The sequence below is a fragment of the Mycteria americana genome, chromosome 2 (assembly GCF_035582795.1).
Source record: "Mycteria americana isolate JAX WOST 10 ecotype Jacksonville Zoo and Gardens chromosome 2, USCA_MyAme_1.0, whole genome shotgun sequence".
Classification (NCBI taxonomy): domain Eukaryota; kingdom Metazoa; phylum Chordata; class Aves; order Ciconiiformes; family Ciconiidae; genus Mycteria; species Mycteria americana.
Window position 1 is genome coordinate 55,319,099 of NC_134366.1, and position 21,161 is coordinate 55,340,259.

The 21,161-nt window shown below is 36.4% G+C and overlaps 1 protein-coding gene across 9 annotated transcripts in view; it reads right to left on the reverse strand.

Moving 5' to 3' along the window:
* The window catches only part of BBS9 (Bardet-Biedl syndrome 9), a 326,477-nt gene that overhangs the window by 124,092 nt on the left and 181,224 nt on the right, over positions 1-21,161 (reverse strand). The window lies entirely within an intron of this gene.

Consider the following 21,161-nt stretch of genomic DNA (forward strand, 5'->3'; position numbering starts at 1 on the left):
ATGTTTAAAATACATAAGAGAGGGATAATCTAGTAGTATCTAGTAATCTATCTACCTGAAGATAGCTACAGTAGCTTGCAGTGGAATAGGTTGATGTAAACTTATTTCAAAACAGCTGTGATCAGGACATTGGAGGATATGTCACTATTCCACAGCAAAAACATGGCCTTACAGTAAGTGCATTGCCAACAATATAGTACACAGCTGAGCTGCATCTCTTTCCCATAGCCCTCCCAGGATCACCACTAGCAAGCAAATAAATCTATGTACTTATCTATTGTGTTCTGAAAGCACATGTTTATAAACAGCACATCGACTCCCACAGACTTTTCACTTTTGTGTCAGTCGTTCTATTTTGAAAAGAAATGTTCTACACCAGGCCCCATAACCGGTGTATCCAATCTGCAGCAACACAGGCTATTCTCTCCTTACAAACTAAACCAGTAAAACAGTTAAAAATAAGATTGCATTCCCAAGTAGGAGAGCTGCAGTTTCCCCAGCAGTTTCAAAAGCACTGGCAAAGCAATGCACGATGTCCTGCAGAAATGTACCACACTGTCTAGCTAGGGTAAAGCACAGCAGCTCCAGTGAATCCTGTGAAAACACTCATTCCTACCAGATGAAGAACTCATACAGCATCCTTTGTTCCTAAGGAAGAGGAAAAACACAATCTACTATATTCCAGATACACCCTGACAGAAACTATAAGATGAATCATGGGTTTTATGTTTGATTTACAGCAAGCAATTTTTTTCAGTTAGAAAGGAAGGTTAGGAGTGAACGTGTCAGCAATGTGCAGACTTATGACAATGTGCAGCTTCAGATATTTAGGATACCTGCTATGAAACTGAAGGAGAAGTGGGAAATTAGAAAAATGCCTTCATGTTAAAATACTGTAACACTGGGACAATGTCTGACATTGCATTAAATATAAATGTACCTACACCCTAAATGAAAATTTCTAAATGAAACTAAACACCCTAAATGAAAACTTCTGTTCCCATTTGCAAATTGTGACTGAAATGTAAACTATGAGATTTGGTGAAGCAGAAACCACTGCTTTAACAGTCAGTGTAGATATTTTTCATTCTTATTCTTCAGATAAAATCTACCCTATTAAACAGTAATCTGTAAATACAGAATACAAAATTAAAGTTTCTTGCACAAAAGAACCATTAAGAATGGCATCATACATTTTAAAAGGTTTTATAACATTTTCTAACAGCATGAGTTGAAAACTCACCTAGTCAATTAGCATCTACTGAATTTCTACATGGAAATAAAAGAACTTTTACAACGTTCATTCTAAAACCTGAAATTCAGTAACTTAAACAAACCCTTGAGAATTGATAGCTTTTGATGCCAAAATAGTTCATTAGTCATCAACGTTGATAGTAACTGAGTAAGAGTCGGAAAGGTCTATTTGCCCTTAGGTACAACACACTACTTGCTGAAAGGAAGCAAGACTTCCTGCTCTTGATTTTGATGCGAGAGATTTGTTAACATTTAATTGTCATCTGATACTATCAGAAGTTATTAAAAGCAAAATTCACTTCTTCCATAACTTTATTTTCTTGACAGGGAACAGTGGGGACTGAAATGTTACCAGAGATAGACTATTTTACATAAAAAGAAAATGTAGACAGAATACACAGAGCAACAGTATCAGCATCAATATTAAGAACAGTAATTATTTCTTACTTCTGCAAGGATACTAATAACTGTTCCCTATGAACTGTTTTTTAAATACTATTGTTTCATAAAGGCATTCCATGTGCTGGGAGCACTGTTCTCAGTGGGGCAGGATTTCACCAGGACTCTTGTGCCAATAATCATTTAAATGAACGACCAGACAAGAAAGCAATATAATAGTGATATTTTTACTCTTTTGAGGCAATGAGGCTTACATGATCAAGCTCTTTGTGCTCCTGCATTTCTATCTTACTCTTCTAATACCCATAGTACCTTCTAACTGAAGAAACTACTAGAATTTGCTGAACTTTGTCCCTTAGCTTGTTCAGATGCCTAAGGCGAGGTAGGATGACTGGACCCTCATGTACACATAACCTGCATCAACATAAGTCGTATCTGCTTCTTCCAATGGAACCAATGGCAAATTCCATTTTCTTGCTCCAATAGGCACAGGTACCCATCCTCAAGATAATGATGGATAGCCTTGACAACATGCTATGATTCCCCACAGGAAGAAAGGAGTGGAGACCACACTAAGAAAATTGTTACACTGAAAGAACCGAAACCTTCAAAGTAAATTGTAAACTTTCACTAGACTAAAAAAGAAACTGGGTAAGGCACAAATATACACCACTGAATATAATATTTAAAGCACAGTAGACCAGGATTTTGTGATTCAAAACCATTTTACAACTCAGAAGGACAGCTATCTGAAAAAAAGAACCTTTCCCGCTAGGACTCTAAACCTTTTAATTCATACTGCAGGGGTTCTACTGAGGGTATCTACTCTGACTTCTCTGGTCAGAGACTAACAGAACTTTTACTTTAAGTAAAAAAACCTCTTTGAATTCTTGTATATTTCTGTATACACTTCAAAAAGTATCCACTGAATGTCCATTTTAGCAAGCATTTAAAGTTTTTATGCAGCTGGAATCCTAAAAGAAATCACAGCAGCAGAATAATTCACATTCATTCATAATTAAGTGAATGGTACAAATCAGAAAAGTGAAATATTTAAGGAAAAAGGGGCAAAAGAGAGGCAGGAATAGTAGTACATAAATCTACACACTGGAAATGATCCAAGTTGAGAAGTTCTCCAGATGTCAGTCTGTAAACAGTGCTTCATAAAATGAATTTCCCCATTAATTGTTGGCAGGAATAACATCTAGAATATGTTATTACATTTGACCCACTCTTTCCCCCTTTTCTGTGTAGCTAAATTCTTGTGTGACATCACAGATCTTTTATCAGTTGTGATAAATCGAAGAAAGCAAGCTTTGGTCAGCAAAACTGTTTGATAGGGTACAACACACATAAAATTACACTCAAGCTAATTGTGAACTTTGTTCACCAAAGGAAATGAGACTTCTCTTGTTTATTTTCACTACATCTGTTTTTGTAACACATTTGGTTCTTAAGTTGGAAAAAGACACCCACACCCAAAGGAAATATAAACATATAATACATATTGAACAAAAATTAAGTACTGACAGTTTTCCTACAGGTTCCTATCACCATGTTTTTACATGTTTCAACATGGCTCTAAAAGTTGAAAAACAGGAAAACAAAAGTAGTATACATTTAAAAAATGAAAAGGCACTTTGAGGGAAAGACTATTTGGGTTTCCTCTTTCTCTTCCACTCAATCACAATCTAAACTATGCATAAAGTTTCCATTTTCCTCTGAAATTAACTCTTACAAGCATCAATAGAAAGAAGAAAAAAAGCTTCCTGAGCAGTCTTTGGCAGCAAGAGAGTCAAAATGTGAGCAGGAAGCTCTCTAAATAACAGCTTTTGTCATCCATGTGTATACCATTATACAATGGAGATAATCTAAACAGCAAAATTATTTCATAGAGATTCCAAAACTATATGTAAAACAATGTTCAGCTGGGTTTTCTGTGCTGTCCATAATTTTTAGGGAAGTGTATACTAAAAATGAAGCCTAAGGCATTAGAGATTATTCTCTCTAAAACAGAGTTAATCAATTACTTCTACTGATTCTGCTAGCTACATTTATTCAAGTCCTGTAAATTTTATTGGGATCTGCCCATGAGAACGTAGCTTGCCTGTTCAAGTAAACACTGCATGCAGGCTTTGTAGATAGATAGTGTTATTGCTGCTTTCTAGAAGGAAGATAAAACAATAAAATCTATAGAAGAAAACAATACATATTTGAGTGTATGATGAGGTCCAGGCAACATTTATTCACATACCGGGTCTGGATTACAGTCTGTCATTTGAATAAACACATTTGAGGAACACAAGTATATTTCCATTGCAGAAGGGAAAGGGAAAGGGAAAGGGAAAGGGAAAGGGAAAGGGAAAGGGAAAGGGAAAGGGAAAGGGAAAGGGAAAGGGAAAGGGAAAGGGGATTTTTTTTTTTTTTTCTAAATGGGTGTATGATAATGAACGTGGTTACAATTCACAGCAGAAAACAGTCCAGGTTTAGTTCAGATATTCACTAGCAAAATGTTGAGTCACTAATTAATCAGTTATAGATTTCAGAACATAGCACTGAAGTCTAATAGTGTGGCTACAATTGTGCGGTCACAAAATTCCATTGTTTTGTGCCTGATTTGACATAACCACATTCAATGAAATGATGGAAAATATTTCTGTATTACATTCCATTAGAACAATAAATTAATGAAAAATCATACCAACTGAATATGCAGTCCAAGGTCATTGAAGATCACCAAAACATATTTTTCAGTGGGATTACACAGAGACATATTGGACTGTTGTTCTGTTTTACTCTTGTTTTACTGAAATGTTTCTTAACAAAACTTCCAGTTCATAAGTTCTATAGCTTGTCCTATAATAAGCTGCCACTATTTGCATTGAGAGCTATGCAGAGATAATTTGCACCAATTGTGTGGCTTCTGTTTGAGCTTGTAGCTCGTTCAAATGATTTGAACATGCCTGAATTCATAAAATCTTGACTTAAGAAGTTCAGGGTATTTTGGCAGTATAACCTCTTTATGGGAGCAACTATGCTGTTTAAACTGTCAAATTGTCTTGGCCATTCTTCCAGGATGAGGTTCAGTGCATGTGGTATGCAAGTCGTACAAATGGCATTGGGAAACACATTGTTAAGAACAGATCTAACAGCTGTTTTCATTAAAGAAGTATTATTGGACATTCAGCCAAGAACACAAGCAAAATCAACATTCAGCAGTACCCTTACTAATGCAGGACTGAGAATGCAATAACATTAAACTATATAATGCCATTCAATATCTACCAAAAATCATTTGTTACTCACTATGAACAAAGGATGAATGATGACAGTTGTGCTTCGACCACATAAGTGTACTGTTCCATCCAACAACCTATTCACCTGATGAGCATGGACTGGCTGAAAAACATGCTCTGTGTTCTGGTATGTGTTGGGAGAGGTAATTGTTACTGAGTTTTGTAGTGCTTGGAGGACTTCCATCTGCCTTTATGTAACAGCATTTTTAAATATCAGCTTATAACAAGAACTTTTCAAGGGGAATATCAACTCTTGACAAACACCATAACCATAAAAATAATTGTATTTTTCAGAGTACACTGCCTCACATAACACCTGGTGGTTTTGTGTTTTTTGTTGACTAGATCTCACATCCTCTTCTCCGTGTTCAGTGTACCACGAAGTGTCGCTTTCATTTAGCATAACTAGAAAAGGTTTTCTTTCAAAATGCTTAAATACAGCAGCAGCAGAAGTTATAGAATATACTGTCATCAACATTTTCAGGACAACATTCTTCATTCAGTAACAAACTCAATTTCATGCTACCCTTTTGGGGAGCAAGAGGAATATGCAAAGGTTTTGTCATTATTAGTTTTGGTTTACATATATCAATTCATTTTGTGCACATAAATATACATATGTATGTATTAAGATATATATATGAAATATATAAAGAATTTTATACCAAATATTTTGTTTTCAGTTTGTTTTCACTCTTCCAATTCTGTAGAGCTTGTATTTATTGTATTGTTTCAGTAATGCACAGTGGTAAGGAGGCTACTAGATCTTTAGACTTTTTTACTAATTTACATAAAAAACTTAAATACGTAATGCTCCCTTTGATAAATGCTTTCCTAATTATTTTTTTCTAAAGCTGTATTCAAATGAATTTGTGCTGTCACTTCTGGATTCCGTCTGCCAACACAACCCAGGAGGGCACCTGAAAGTCAATGTTCAGAGCAGCTGGGATCTCCAGAGCATGCTTGTCAAAAAAAATATTCACAATATTGTCTTTATGTAGTCTCTAACCTTTCTTCAGTGTACATCGAAAGGAGACAGACTAAAATTGACTGTTGTAACCTTGATACCAAACCCTCCTGGTATTCACAATTCTAAAAAGTTTAGAGAAATGTTTTGCTCTTGTTCTCACTTAAAACACTTATATTTCCTGGAGCACATATCTGAAGCATTTTTCAACCTGAAGATGCAAGCATGCAGATACAGATACAGACACTATATATTGTATGTATGTGTATACACACACAAATTCTGGACTTATTAGTGAAGAAAGAGCAAGTAAGTCCTCATTCCCTGCAGTAAGGAGTTGAAGAGATAGTAAATGTTTGTGGTATGGTTTGCAGTTTTGTAACCTATGAGTTACAAAAGTGTTCTGTCACACAATCATACTGCAAGACTTTCAAGGTGAGTATTCTTTGACTGGTTCAGAGGAACAGACAACTATTTACCTTCAAGGAGATTGAGGCCTATTGACCTAAGCTAAATACTGTTTACAAGCTCTTAACAACAAGAGGAAGCTCAGTAATGCAGCTTAGTTATTTTAAATTTCAGGTTAGTGAAATGTGATTTTTGTCCCAGCTGTGAACGTGAAATAAAAGACAATGCAATTTGCTGTATGAGGCCTTGTTATGCAGGGTCTTTTGGATGTTTGAGAAAGCCTTGATGGAACAGTAGTCAGACAGAAACAGCTAATGAGGGGCTTATTCCTAATCCAGATCAGAAACTGAGTGAAATCAAAGAAAAAGCATTTGAGATGTATGCTAATGCATGATGTTGGGCAAGACAATACAGGAACAAAAACTACTGACATCACATGCAATATCAGATACACTGTGGATAACAGAAGACAGCAGACTAGTAACTGGGATTCAAACGTAGGTACTGAATGATATACGTTGCTCAGAAAGGCAAAATTAAAGTGGTAGAGTAATACTTCATAGCGCTATTGTGATGGGCTGCTGAAAGAGTAGTATACAGAACTGGTCAATTTGTAAAGGATTATGAAGTACTTTAATATACAAAATGTCAAATTTTAGCTACAGAACACCAAGATCAGATTTCAATAGCAATTGCATTGCTTTAATATTATGAGAGGAATTAATATAATCAGAAATGGTGATGTTATGGAAACGAAAGAAGATACAAAACCCACAGAAATAATCACAGGATGATAAAAGAAAAAGGCTCCAGTGTGATGACCAGTAAAAAGGTGAATGCAATTCTGAAATCCACCTGACAATGTTCCAAATAAGGATTAAGAAAGCAGTTGAACAAGGCACTGGTGAGACATCTAGAATACTGTGTTCAATTCTTTTTACCATGTTCATGACAGATTAAATAAACCTGGAAAAACTCAGCTGAAGGTTACAGCTTACTAAGATCATATAGGAATCACTCACCTTATTGACACATGAGCAGATGACCAGCCTTGTTTAGCTAAGAGGCCTAAAAATGGAACAGACTGATCTTTACCAATAATGCAATTAGGAGAAATCCTTAGTGTCTGGCAAAATAAAAGACATTCTTAGAACAAGAAGGAATTGATCATAAATTAATTTTTACTTGAAATCAGGTTTCTGACGACCAAGAGAGCAAGGGCTTTGAACAATCCCTGAACAGAAACCATGGAGGTAAACAATTGTATTTATGAATGGGACTAAAATACCTTATTCTAACACAGAGATGGAGTTTCTGAACCAGAAATTTCTTTTCTTCCTTTCCCCCTCCCCTCCACCCCCTCCAAATAGAAGTTATAGGGAATACAGGACAAAACAGATATAGATTTATCTATTAGTATTCTGAAAGTATCCAATTATCTGTTATCTAATGATAAGTAGTCATCTAATCATTAGGACATTAATGAATTACTGTTCTGTATTTATCTAACAATATTGTCACAGCATTCAAAGTGAACATGAGACACCACAAAAATAGGCTACCTCGCTACTTTAACCAGCTGTAGGAAGTAAACCATTAGTTCACAATGGACAATAAAAAAAGTAAAGATTCTAGGACCAAAGTATCATTGAAAATATTTCATTAAAAAAACAACAGTGATATTGTAAACACTTCAAAACTCTAGTTCTGCTGATTCTGGTTCCCAAAAGTATTTGGTAAGCAGACTTCGTAGATTTACATTTGGAGGGACACTGGACTATAAAATATAAAATGCCAAGAGCTGAAATTTAATACAAGTAGTCAGACATTGTATTTTTAAGAAGGCAATGAACTAGTCTCTGTTCTTCTGTATCTCCAGATACTACTTGGAAATAAGCAACTCAAGTGATGAAATAAACACGGATACAGCATCCTCTTTTAATGTTATTGAAATAAACCCAATAAACATATATCTGGTGTCTTTCCAAGATAAACAGCATATAGATCCTTCGGGCACTAGGAGTCTAGGAAATCAAAGTATTCATAAAAGAGAAAGATAATTGTCTTTTTTATAAAACAGTAGTTTCCTTCCACACTTGAAATGCAACCTTTGCTGAAAATACTTGCTTTTCTGTTAATTATATCGAAGATAGCACATTGTTTTCATGTATTGTAAATTTCTACTTTCTCTGTTGTACCCAAATATCAGATTTGTTCATAACATGTAAAATCTGAGTAACATTGTGTTTGTTTAGTCTAAAAAAAGTCACTTTTACTTAATGACCAACTATGATTTTTATTAATTGTACTAGGAGCTAAGAACAAATCAAATTATAATAACCTATCTTTGCTCCAATACTGCAATAAGAAACATACTTTACTTATATTTACTTCGATCCCACTAATATTTAATACTTCATTTACTATAGACTCCAGTACTCCACTAACCAAATAAATCCAAGTATTATCTTGTGTTAGCTCAACCTTTTACGACAGTAAAATCTCTGGGATTGATTTTAGGAGGAATCAAAAAAAGGCAGCTTTGGCTCCATTTAGTATCATAATGCCATTCAGATAATCTAGTTTATTTGGAGGAAATGAGCACAGAACTGTACATAACACTTTAAAATTACATCTTATCCTGCAGACAGAATTTTTTCCTTTGTTTAGAAGAACTTCCTACTCAGTACTACTCTACAAACTGCATAGAATTTTATTATTTCACTAGTACCACACCTATATCCGTTTAAATCATGCAATTTTACTAACATCAATAGCATTCAAATGTTATGAAGATGATGCAACTGAAAGATAAAAGTGATGTTCCATTACTGGGGTTACTTTGGACATTTCTTCTTGTTTAAGAATGAAGGACTTAATTCATAGAAGCAAACATTTTGTATAGTATCTTCTGCAAGTATTTTCAGAAGTAGCCAGGAGATCAGTGTGCTTCACGTGATAAACCTTAAAGAGAATCGACTTTACAAAACTGCCAAGTACCTTTCTACCAAAGAAGATATGAGAAACCACGCTCCCAAAAACCTGTAATAACTCAGGAGAACCTTGGCACTGAACTTTTCAGAGAGGAGGGAGAGACTCAATTTGGCTAATGTCATCAAATGAATTACATCCACGAGAAGATAATGGATATTTAGGGAGAACTGTGTTCAAATCCAGTCTGCTTTTTTTGGTAAAAAGCAAGGTCTGTTTTTACAATAAAATGCTATGTCTGAAACAAAGTGGCTTTTTACATGGGAAGGCACAGGATTAACTGTTCTGTTTAATCTTATTTAAAAGCTGACATTGCTGCTACTGTCCAGGATGATAAATAAAGTAAGTGACAGAGCAGGTAGAATACAGAGATGCTCTCAGTCAGCTACTTTTATGCCTTATGCTTATTTAATTCTCTCAATCAACTCTCTAGTTTTTAAGGATCATCTTGTAGCCTGACTGGGACAAGGGGTTACTCATTTTAAAAAACCTACTTTTGTAACTGTGACTGGATACCCTGAAATCTGCTAAAGTACAAAGTGAAAGTTGTATGACAAGGGTAGCCCCTACTTCCCTTCCCCTCTAAATCATCTTTTTCTTGGTTTTGTACAACATTAGTACATGCTAAAGAAAGTCTATGTCAAATTAAACATAAATCTTGTAATGCATAGTTTAAATAAAACCTAATTTAGAAATGTCTACCGCATCTGCAAGGAAGCTATACAAAACAATCTAAAGACCAAAGGATCAAATATGCTATTCAAAATACAACTAAAAGTATTAGACAAATAACCTGAAAATGGAGAGAAGAATGAATTGAAATGACAGAACTTTATGGATTGCTTTGCACAATCACACCAAGAAAAAAAGAGAGGAAACAAGTTTAGACCTGCTTTTTACTGATTTGTATAATATTGTTCCATGCCTGCATACCTCTTTTTTAAAAGTAAAAATGTCTCTTTCTCCTCTAGTGATAAAACTGAATCTTAAGCTGCAGCTTTACAACTATTTTAAGCCAGTCACGTAAGCCCTCAATAAAATAAGAAGCTCATTCTATCATCCTATTTTTTGGTCCCCCTTATCTCCTCGGTGCTGGCACAAAGGTACACCTGAAGTTGTGTGATACATCAGATCTAGAAACTCATCTAGCTGAAAACACAACAGTAAAACACACAAAGGCTAATCATGAGAATCATGAAATAATTTGTTGCAAGGGACCTCTGGAGGTCACTTAATCCAACCTCCTAATCAGAGCAGATCCAGCTAGATTAAGTTGCTCTGGGACTTACCAAAAGGAGTTCTAAGTGTCTCCAAAAGAGAGATTCCACCACTTCTCTGGGCAACCTGTTCCAGTATTTGACACAGAAAAAGAGATTTTGCCATATGTCACACAAATTCCCAGTGTTCTGACTTCCCTCCACTTCCTTTCCTACTATCATCAGGCACCTTCAAGAAGTGTGAGGCCCCATCTAAGCCTTCCTTTAATGAGTCTTCCATTCTTAAACATGAAAACAGGCCAAAAATAACTCCAGTAATGCAGCACAAGTGTATATAGAGGAGGAGGCACTCCACGTAACTGCGGGACTTCAGTACTTCTGCAATAACTACAACACAGTGTATATTGTCTGAAGAGCAACAGAGTTTTCCCACACTTTGCTTTTGTGCTGGTGAGAAAGCTGGTGATGCAGAACTTGGTGAAAGAAATGTCTTCCAGTGAATGTGGTAGCCAAAAAAAGCTCCTGGGCATGAAGCAAGAAGAGGGCAGGCCTGACCAAAGGGTCTTTGAGAGTTTTTCATAATATCAAAAGGAAGTAATGATGTGAAGTAATGGAAGTGTCAAAAAGTGTGTGTGGGGTCTCATTTATCTTAGGGAGCAAAGTCACAGGCCTGTTGTGTACCCCTGCATTCTGACCTTCTTTGAGTATAATCAAAAATCTCTTCTCGTCAATAGTCTTATCTAATATATACATGCTTCATAACACAGCACTTTATGCACAGGAAAAAACAGCAACATGACTGGGTCTCAGTTTCAATGTTCTCCCTATGATCCACAATGGAAATCATAAATGAGATCTTATACATAAGAATCTGTCATTTAAAGACAGATTTTGTCACAAAATTTGTAATTACAGTACCTACTCTATAGAATTTCTGAAGACTGTCTATACTTGATTAACAAAACACCTGATCCTCTATTTGCCTCAAACATGCCATTTTCCCTACAGTGTAGTATGGAAAGATCAACGTTTCCTTAATTGTGAGGCTGAACATTTTAGACTTCCTAAATAGTACAACTTTTTTCTCATTTATAGTGGTATCAATCTTTAGGGTTTTTTCCAAGGAGAATTCAGTGACACTTAAGTGATGAATTTATCAATATAGAGGCTTTTCAGGAACAAGCTAATGAAAGCCATAAACAATTCAGTTAGTTATTAGAGCTTCAAATAATAAAGAATTTCCCAAAGTCTAAAACATGTTTTTGTAGTTTATAACTACTCTGAATAACATTACACCCATGTGTGGTGGGTTGACCTTGGCTGGACGCCGGGTGCCCACCAACCTGCTCTATCACTCCCCTCCTCAGCTGGACAGGGGAGAGAAAATACAATGAAAGGCTCATGGGTCGAGATAAGGACAGGGAGAGATCAGTCACCAGTTACCATCACGGGCAAAATAGACTTGACTTGGGGAAATTAGTTTAATTTATTGCCAATCAAATCAGAGTAGGGTAATGAGAAATAAAACCAAATCTTAAAAGACCTTCCCCCCACCCCTCCCCTCTTCCCAGGCTCAACTTCATTCCCAATTTTCTCTACCTCCTCCCCCTGGGCGGCACAGGGGAATGGGGGTTGCAGTCAGTTCATCACATGTTGTCTCTGCCGTTCCTTCCTCCTCACACTCTTCCCCTGCTCCAGCGTGGGGTCCCTCCCTCAGGAGACAGTCCTCCACAAACTTCTGTAATGTGGGTCCTTCCCATGGGTTGTCATTCTTCATGAACTGCTCCAGCGTGGGTCCCTTCCAAGGGGTGCGGTCCTTCAGGAACAGACTGCTCCAGCGTGGGTCCCCCACGGGGTCACAAGTCCTGCCAGCAAACCTACTCCAGTGTGGGCTCCTCTCTCCATGGGTCCACAGGTCCTGCCATGAGCCTGCTCCAGCACAGGCTTCCCACTGGGTCATAGCCTCCTTCAGGCACATCCACCTCCATGGGCTGCAGGTGGATATCTGCTCCACCATTAACCTCCATGGGCTGCAGGGGGACAGCCTGCCTCATCATGGTCTTCACCAGGGGCTGCAGGGGAATCTCTGCTCCAGCACCTGGAGCACCTCCTCCCCCTCCTTCTTCACTGACCTTGGTGTCTGCAGAGCTGTTTCTCTCTCACACTCTCACTCCTCTCTTCCGGCTGCTGTTGCACAGCAGTTTTTTCCCCTTCTTAACTATGTTATCCCAGAGGCACTACCACCACTGCTGATGGGCTCGGCTTTGGCCAGCAGTGGGTCCCTCTTGGAGCCAGCTGGCATTGGCTCTATCAGACATGAGGGAAGCTTCTAGCAGCTTCTCACAGAAGCCACCCCTGTAGCCCTTCTCCTAGCAAAACCTTGCCATGCAAACCCAATACACCATGTTATGGAACTAGACAAAAAGAACATGCTAGAATCCCTAATTCTAGACTATAAACACTAATTGGTTTGGAAGGTCAAGTTAAACATTATTTGAAATTGGCTTTTACTGTCTAAAACCATTCTCAAATGAAGCTAGGTTTTTGCAAATGTGGATATGCTATAAATTATTTGGTGGACTTTTCCCTATGAAGCTACTGATTAAAATAGCACCATGGCTGCTGCTCCTGTACTTCACCAATGTCACTCCTCCTTTACCAGTTCTTTTTAAATTCCACCTCTTCTTTCTTTAAACCCACTAGCCACAGCACTAACATATCATGTATACTTTTCTTCTCTACTTGTACATCACTTGAAAGAAACTAACTTAAGTCCAAATACCTGTATCTGAGTGGCAAACCAAAGATCATCTAACTGTAGTTTGCTGCCATCAAAACTATGATCTTTTATATTAACTTTTGACAGTGTGTTTTAACAAAAGTTTAATAACAGCATGAGCAATTTCTTAGTCCCCATAATGTGCACAATATTTAAAGTTATTCTAAATATTTTAGAGTCAATTTCACTACAAACACTATCAAATACTATCCTCTTTATATCATTAGATAGCAAAAATATTTCATATGAAAAATCAATTACATCTTTTTGACTTTTTTTTTTTTTTGTCTCACTTGATATCAACTTTTACTCTGACAGCACCAAAGTTCATCCTGACCTCAGTAAGATCCGAATTACTTCATTATAACAAATAACTTGATGGGAGACAATTTCTATTAAAAAAAACCCACAAACCACATACCCCACAAAAAATGCCACTGTGTAAACATCATGCTATTTAATTTCCTTGCATTAAAAGTCTGTGTTCTTAGAAAGAATTTGTTGTATAGCCAAGCTCACTGAATGTCTGTGGCATTCTGATTCTTTTGCCTACTCAAAATGACTGAAACACTCTGGAAGTTGTCTTGGCTCCCCTCCATAAAATAAGCTTAGTGACTTCATACACAATGACCAAAGGCCAAGGATACATTTCATTGGTAGTGTTCTCTGTCCCTTTACTTTAATTTGGTCATGTCTACAATACCAAGTAAAGCAGAGCAATAGTAGCCTGTCTTGAGTGAAAGAGTTCACATTGCGGATTCAGTGTCCACTCTGATAGTGTTTAGAAGGTTTTTAACTCTGACCTGTTCTGAAACTTCAAATTTTGTTCATGATTTCATATTCAACAAACAGTTCCCTACAGGTCAACGTACCTTCCTTTTCCTGTAAAATTTACGAAATCAGACCAGTATCAAGAACGCAACAAACCCCTCAACACTCTATGAGTACATGACAATACATTACAGGATTTTAAAGACTTTAGAAAGCTTATTTTAATTAAGCAGTCATTTCAACACACGCTCATGAAGATTTCTTCTATGTATAACTAACCACTGTTTCACAGATGGACTCAGGAATAACTTTAAATATAAGATAAAGTGATTAAATTATTAAGAAGCACTACAACATTTACATTAAGACACTAGCTATACTTCCTTCATATAAAGAAAAATTATTTGTTAAAAATACGAAACAAGAAACTCCATTGACTGAATACAGACTTTCCCTTTCCAAATGACCCAGAACTATAAGAGAAATTGGAAAAGACATTGTCTAGATAATGCTTTGCCTAAATAGAGTTATTGAAATCGAGATTTAGTTTCCGTTATGTAGTCAAATAGCCTGCAGGTATAATATCTTCAGCTGGCACCAGGCTTAATGCTTTTTTATTGATCTGCCCATAGCTTAAGTGCATACATAAGGATATGGATTGTTAAACAATTCTTGTTATCTATCACTGAGTATGGAAATATAATGCATCTTGCAGCAGCACCTGCACTTTCTCTAACACAAAATGCTACTTACAGCAGACTGTTCATTTTATCCTGTGAACTCTCTAACACTTGTGGTATTTTTCGTGCGCCAGCTAAATGGCGGAATTTGTTAAGCACCAGTTACACAACAGGCCCTCTCTGTTACAGCCTACAGTGTAAGCAATAATGTATCATTAGATTCTTTGTATTGGAGTTGCATCAAATATAATGTACGATTATAATTGTAATTAAGAAGGTACATTCAAATTCTTTCTATTTCTTGTCTTCTCCGAGACGTCCTTAGCTTCTCCTCATTTGAAGATTTCAACCAAAAAAAAAAAAACCTAGAGGAAATGTAATACTTCAAGTTCACATTTTGTGGCAGTTGCTAAAGTCAGCCTTTGCAAAGGGTTTGGTACAGCTATTAATACTATATGCTGAGTGTTTCCTACTTCCTGCTCAGTAGGAATTAACAGAAATTAATAAATGTAATTTTCATGTTTTCTTTATACTTTTATCTCTGTACTTGTCATGAAGACAAGAGGATAGCACTGCCATCATCGCACCAAAGTTACAGGAAAAAAATGAGGCTTTTACAGTCCTCTAATATTTTTTTCCCTCCCAGAATATAATTGGGTATTTGTGTTTTCCTTTCTAGTAACACCAAATCCGCAATGAGCTAAAAAACATCTTCTGTACCTTCCTTTTTGTCCAAACACTGAAGGAAGACCCACCTGAAGTGAATTCAAACTCTGAAGGTACTTTTAAAAGAAGTCTGCTTCAGAGTTCGCTCTCATGCATTCTGCTAAGTCCGAAGGTTACCAACCACTACATGAATACAAGTAAAACAGTAACATACAGTACTGTCAAGTAAACAGCAGAAATCCTGACCAAATTAAGTCAAGAGCAAAACTGCCAGCAACTTCAATGGGGCCAGGATTTCACCCTTATCTTGTTGATCAAAACAATTATTTCACTGTTCGGAAGGACCAGACTGCTGTGCCTGCCAATAATTTCTTAATGCAACCTACCATGGTGAGTCTTAATTATATATACCTCTATAACTATTCCTTTTTCATTCTACCAAGGTAAACTGTTGGCTTGCCAAAAATATTACAACATAATCAAACAGCATCCACAACAAGGATCTTTCACCTTAGCAAAGAGCCAGATGTACCAAAGCTCTCCTTAGCATAACCTTACCACTGGTCTGCAAATGAATAATTATCACTCCTTCACCACCCGTTACCAACCATTGATGTTCATAGCTGCTGAAGTGGCATACTTGCATTAAAAAGGAACGGTCTGAACAAAGAAATTAAGTGCTTTCTTGGTTTGGCAATGTTGTGTTGCAGAAAGCTTCCTATTTTTCAGTGAATCACAAAGTACACACTTGAAGGAATATCTTCTACATAGCATGGACCCAAATTCGGAGTAGACTAACCATGAATAGTATAACTGCACACCTCTTATATTTCTTCACATGATTTACAATATACACTGTAACTATCCTAACCAAAATGATCTCATGTATATGCAATTCAATAGCCAGAGAGAATCAAGTTATCCACATGAGAATCAATTTTACACTAAGCTGGAAGAAACTCTGTTTTTAATGTGCTGCAAAGACGACCAAAAATAAAGGCTCTCTTTTGACACAGATACCAGTACTTTTTATTTGGAAATATTTGAGAAATCTGTTGTAAGATTGTACAACAAGCATTTTTCCCTTGATAACTAATTGAATGAAATGATCAAGCAGAACTGGTTAATTTGCTCTCCTCAGGTTGGGGAAGTATTGCGAAGTATTAATTCTGCCAATACAGTGCCTTCGTAGGGAAACATGGCAGTTGTTTACTGCCACAGTCATCATAAGAACCTGTCTTAGTTTCAGAAGGACTTTTAGGATAGCATCACAGGAGCATAGGAAAATCCTACCTATAACATGGGATATGGCCCTTGCTAGATCTTAACCTCTTTAATCATCTCATCATATCTGGCTGGATTTTACTTTACATTACTCCCCAGAATTTCCTTCTTCTCAACAATTTATGGTAGAATGTAATCAGACCCAGGATATCTAACATAATTTATTCCACTAACTTTATTTTCCTGCGTAACTCCTGTCACATTATTGCCTGCTTTATCAATGACCTGATTCAAATGAGAATGTCAGTTTATAACTTCATTTAAGTATCCCTGAACAGCAACCTAATACCTTTAATGACTACCCCTAATGACTAAAATGGAGAAACCCTCTCCATTTTAGAAAAGATAGAAACCAAGAATTACTAACTCATATCCATTCAAATAGATTTTAAGATTGGAAGGAAACAGTCTGATCATTTAGCCAGACTTCACTCTGAAATGTTCTCCATAAATTCCTATATGTAATTCAAGTATCCATTTATTTCTAAGCTGCTTTCAAGAATGTCACCAGCAATTATTTTTACTTTAAAAACCCTCAGTTTTGACTGAAAAGTTTCTTTGAAAAAAGTGCTAGAAGAAACACATGCTTATCAGTACTCTGATACAGTTTTAAGATAATTGTGAAAGATTTCTCAGTGCAGCTATAAAATTTAATATAGTTCAGCACCACATAACTTACATTAAAAAAGGTTGTTCATAATATTTATTACCCGCTAGTTGCACTATTTCTGTTCAGCCATCCATTTGAATTGAGGCATCCTTCATCATCCACATACATCAGACCTTCTCTTTGATCTCTGCTGGTAAATTTAAAGGCTGAGTAAATGTTCTTTGAGACACACAGTGTGGCACAGCTGCTTACTGTTACACAGAAGACAGTAGGTCATTAAAATTGAAAGTCGATTAATACAGTGGAACATCCCCCTAATCATATCCCAACTTTGAAGTAATACCCCTTTTGGTGATATCTCTAATTTACAGTTAACTAGTTTTCTTTAAGTGGAATAACAGTCAAGCTTTGGTTAAGGTCAGAATTAATAAAGTGCATCTTTCATCAAAAGACAGAGAGCTATTGGCAATACACCCTGCTGTGGTATTTGCACTTACAATACACAGCAAACACCCAGCAGATATGCAGCCTACCACGTTAACCACATGAAACTATCAAGCCTGCAGTTTTTACCAGTTTGCTGAAGGTTTTTATAATCCTACAAACAAGTACTTTAGCATTATTTAGTTAACTACACATTATTTTTTTATTAGTGCTTTAGCAACATTCTAATTAGCAGCAGGTGAACTAAATCTTTGCCTCAAAGTGTAACTGAATCAAAACAAAACCTTTGGGATTCAAGTTTATGTAGCTTTTCACTTTTGCTTGCCCCCTTATCACTGTGGTTCAGCCAGCGACACAATTAGAAAAAAAAAGAACTATTTTAAAGAATTTTCAAATCTGCCAGGGTCATGAAGCACCTCATGTTTGATTTCATTACATTTTCCAGCTCAAATACCAGATCAAAGTGTTAGAGATGGGTGAATCTGAATAAACAAAGAGCAAGGGAAACATGAATTTATGGACCTTCACTATGAACACTAGCTGAACTATCCATACCAGTTTCATGAGCAGACTAACAGCTGACTGCTCACAAGAAGTGGAACAGTCATAAACATGACTGGTCTTCCAAAATGTTCTCATTCTTTAAAATTAAGAAAAAAAATATGCAAGTTCAATACTGATGATACACAACTTTGTAACAATGTCAGGCATTCGGATTCAGAAAGATGTCACCCTTTTTCTCCCTAAGAAAAAGACATCAAGACCATGGGGAGGTAATTCACAAGGTAGCTACTGAGGAGCTTAACTGCAGCCGGATCTGCATCCTATCCGAGCTAGAGGTGATCACTCAAAAAACCAAACCAAAACAAACCAAACAAACAAAAAGGGAAATTGAGAGAGATTCTACACCTCATTGACTGCTATCCATAACCCAAGATGTTACCTTAAAACATCACTATTTTAATCTTAGGCTGATATGCAAGGGTATGAGCTGTGCTTGCTGAGGCACAGGCTGTGCCCCATGCTCTCTAAAACCCAGCCTGTCCAATCACATCTACCTCCAAGTCCAGTGATCCAACCACCCAGAGGCAGTGAAAACCGCCCTGCATCGCCAGATGGATCTGGCTGCGTAATACGTTCCCTGAAGTCCAAGAGCTCTCTCTCAAATTGGTGTAGTTAACCTCAGGGAATTATTCTTTAATTGCACTGTAGTTTTCCGTTGTAGCAAAGAAAAAAAAAAAATTATTAGGACAGACGTCCCTGGCTCTCTGAAACTCACAACCGAAGAAAATTTTAGCTAAACCTACTATGAGATAGTCATTTTAAGCTTTGTTATCATGTAGTTATGTATTTTAAAAATAATCTTCTAGTATAGAATTTGTCATGCTTAGACTAAGACCCAAGGCAATTTGTGCTACAAATGTTAAAGCCACTCTTTTACTGACTAAAGTTATAAGACCTTTAAAACTAATTTTTTTTGTTTAAAAAAAATCATTGGGAACTTTTCTGTGTGCAACTCAAAACCAGCTGTACTTTGCAAGTAAAAACTTTCCAAGTGCCTGGCTCTCTGCAGATTTTTGGCAAATCTATTTCAAAAATTGAAAACTGCAGGCCTGAGCCAAAGCTTACTGAAGTCTATGGAAAAACTCCCATAGATTTCATCAGGATTTGGATTAGGCCCTAAAAAAGTCTGAAGTAATTGAAAAATCAGTTCTGCATTTACAAAATATGAAATTTTCACTAGGTTTAGATTTATTAGACTCCTTATGGTAATGTGGAAGAGCAAATACGTTATAAGTGGTGTTAGTGATGTACATATAGTTTTGCACTGTTAATTCATCACAGAGTTCCACAGACTCATACATGTTACTTATATTGCCTACATAATGAAAATTATGAAATCAATCCCACATACACAAATATCTTTACCTCATTTTAAAGACATGAATATTGAGAAAAAACATTAATACCATCATAGCTCAAATGCTTTTTTTTCTTTTTTTTTTTTTTTTTAATTGAGGACCAAACAAATTATGGAGTAAGAGTTTCCCTTCAAAAGCTGTAAGCCAAATTCAGTGATAACAAAAAAAATCATGCAAATAACTATCTCATTCTGGGCACACTTGCTCAGAACACAGTTTAGAATAATGTAACACTAGGATTTTTAGCTAAGATGCATGCAATTTACAGCAGCGTAAGAGAAGAGTCAGGTTTACTCAACCTAAATGTGCCAGAAAACAAAGAAAAGTAGCAAATGCAAAACAAATGGGTTGTGGTACCTGAAATAACGGCCACAACATCTCCTGATATGTAAACAGTTGCATCTCTGCTGACTAAAGGATACTACTTCCAGTCAGAAGAAACTGAATAAGCCATTAACCTTGACATATTCTGGCTTGAGCTATATATCACATTAAAATAAATACTTACAATCAACTTAAGAGAAATGTTGCATACACATATTAAAAAAAGGAAAAAAGGAAAGGCTCCCAAAGAACCTGTTTTCAGCATTTTAAGAGATGAGGGGTGATCTGGAAATTATTTTCCACCCCTTCATCCCTCTGTAATATCTCTCCCCCAGTACCTTTTTGTGGACGGATATGCTTTGCCATGGTTGCACTTAGGAAAAGTAGACAATCACTGTAATTTTGTGGTAGACTTACCTAGATAGGGGCTGAAAAGGAAAAGTAATGTCATCTAAACTGCAGAGCTAATTATGCTCTTCAAACGCCTACAGCTCATGTACAAATACCAAGGCACTCTATCACATAGGTTGTTCTTAAAACATCACAGGAAACCAAAACTTAAAGGAACTAAGGGAAACCTGTTAGGTGGAAATCCAAAGTATGACTGGACATAGAAGAATGACTCTCCATTAGTAGCACACCTTAAATGAAAGGATTATGCTACATTATTAAAGTTTGGGTTTATTTAAAAATAGATTACATTATTTGTTACAGCCTCTTAAAATAACTATCTAGGTTTTACTTTTACTTTTTTACTTGCTACTATTGAGTCTTCTGAAATGGAAGGTCAGAGGCTGTACACTTTCTCATTTAGCAACACTTTTTCCATAGTTTTGAACAATTAGCTTATTAGTGCAGATTTGAGAAGTTTATTTCTGCTTGTGGTCTCTCAATGACTCAAAAAATATAGAAAATAAAGCCCAGTGACAAGCACGATCATTAGGGGAAATTCAACTGACCATTATTTTCAGCAAAAGCTTACCTCAACATTATGAATCATTTGTGACCACTTATATTTAAGTGGGACATATTAAAATTTAATGGATTTCAATGCAAAGAGTCAGTAATAGGATTGCACACACCAAGGCACTAATGTGTTGATCCTAACTGTACTTAGATGAGGCAAGTTGGAATTGCAATGCTGCCAAC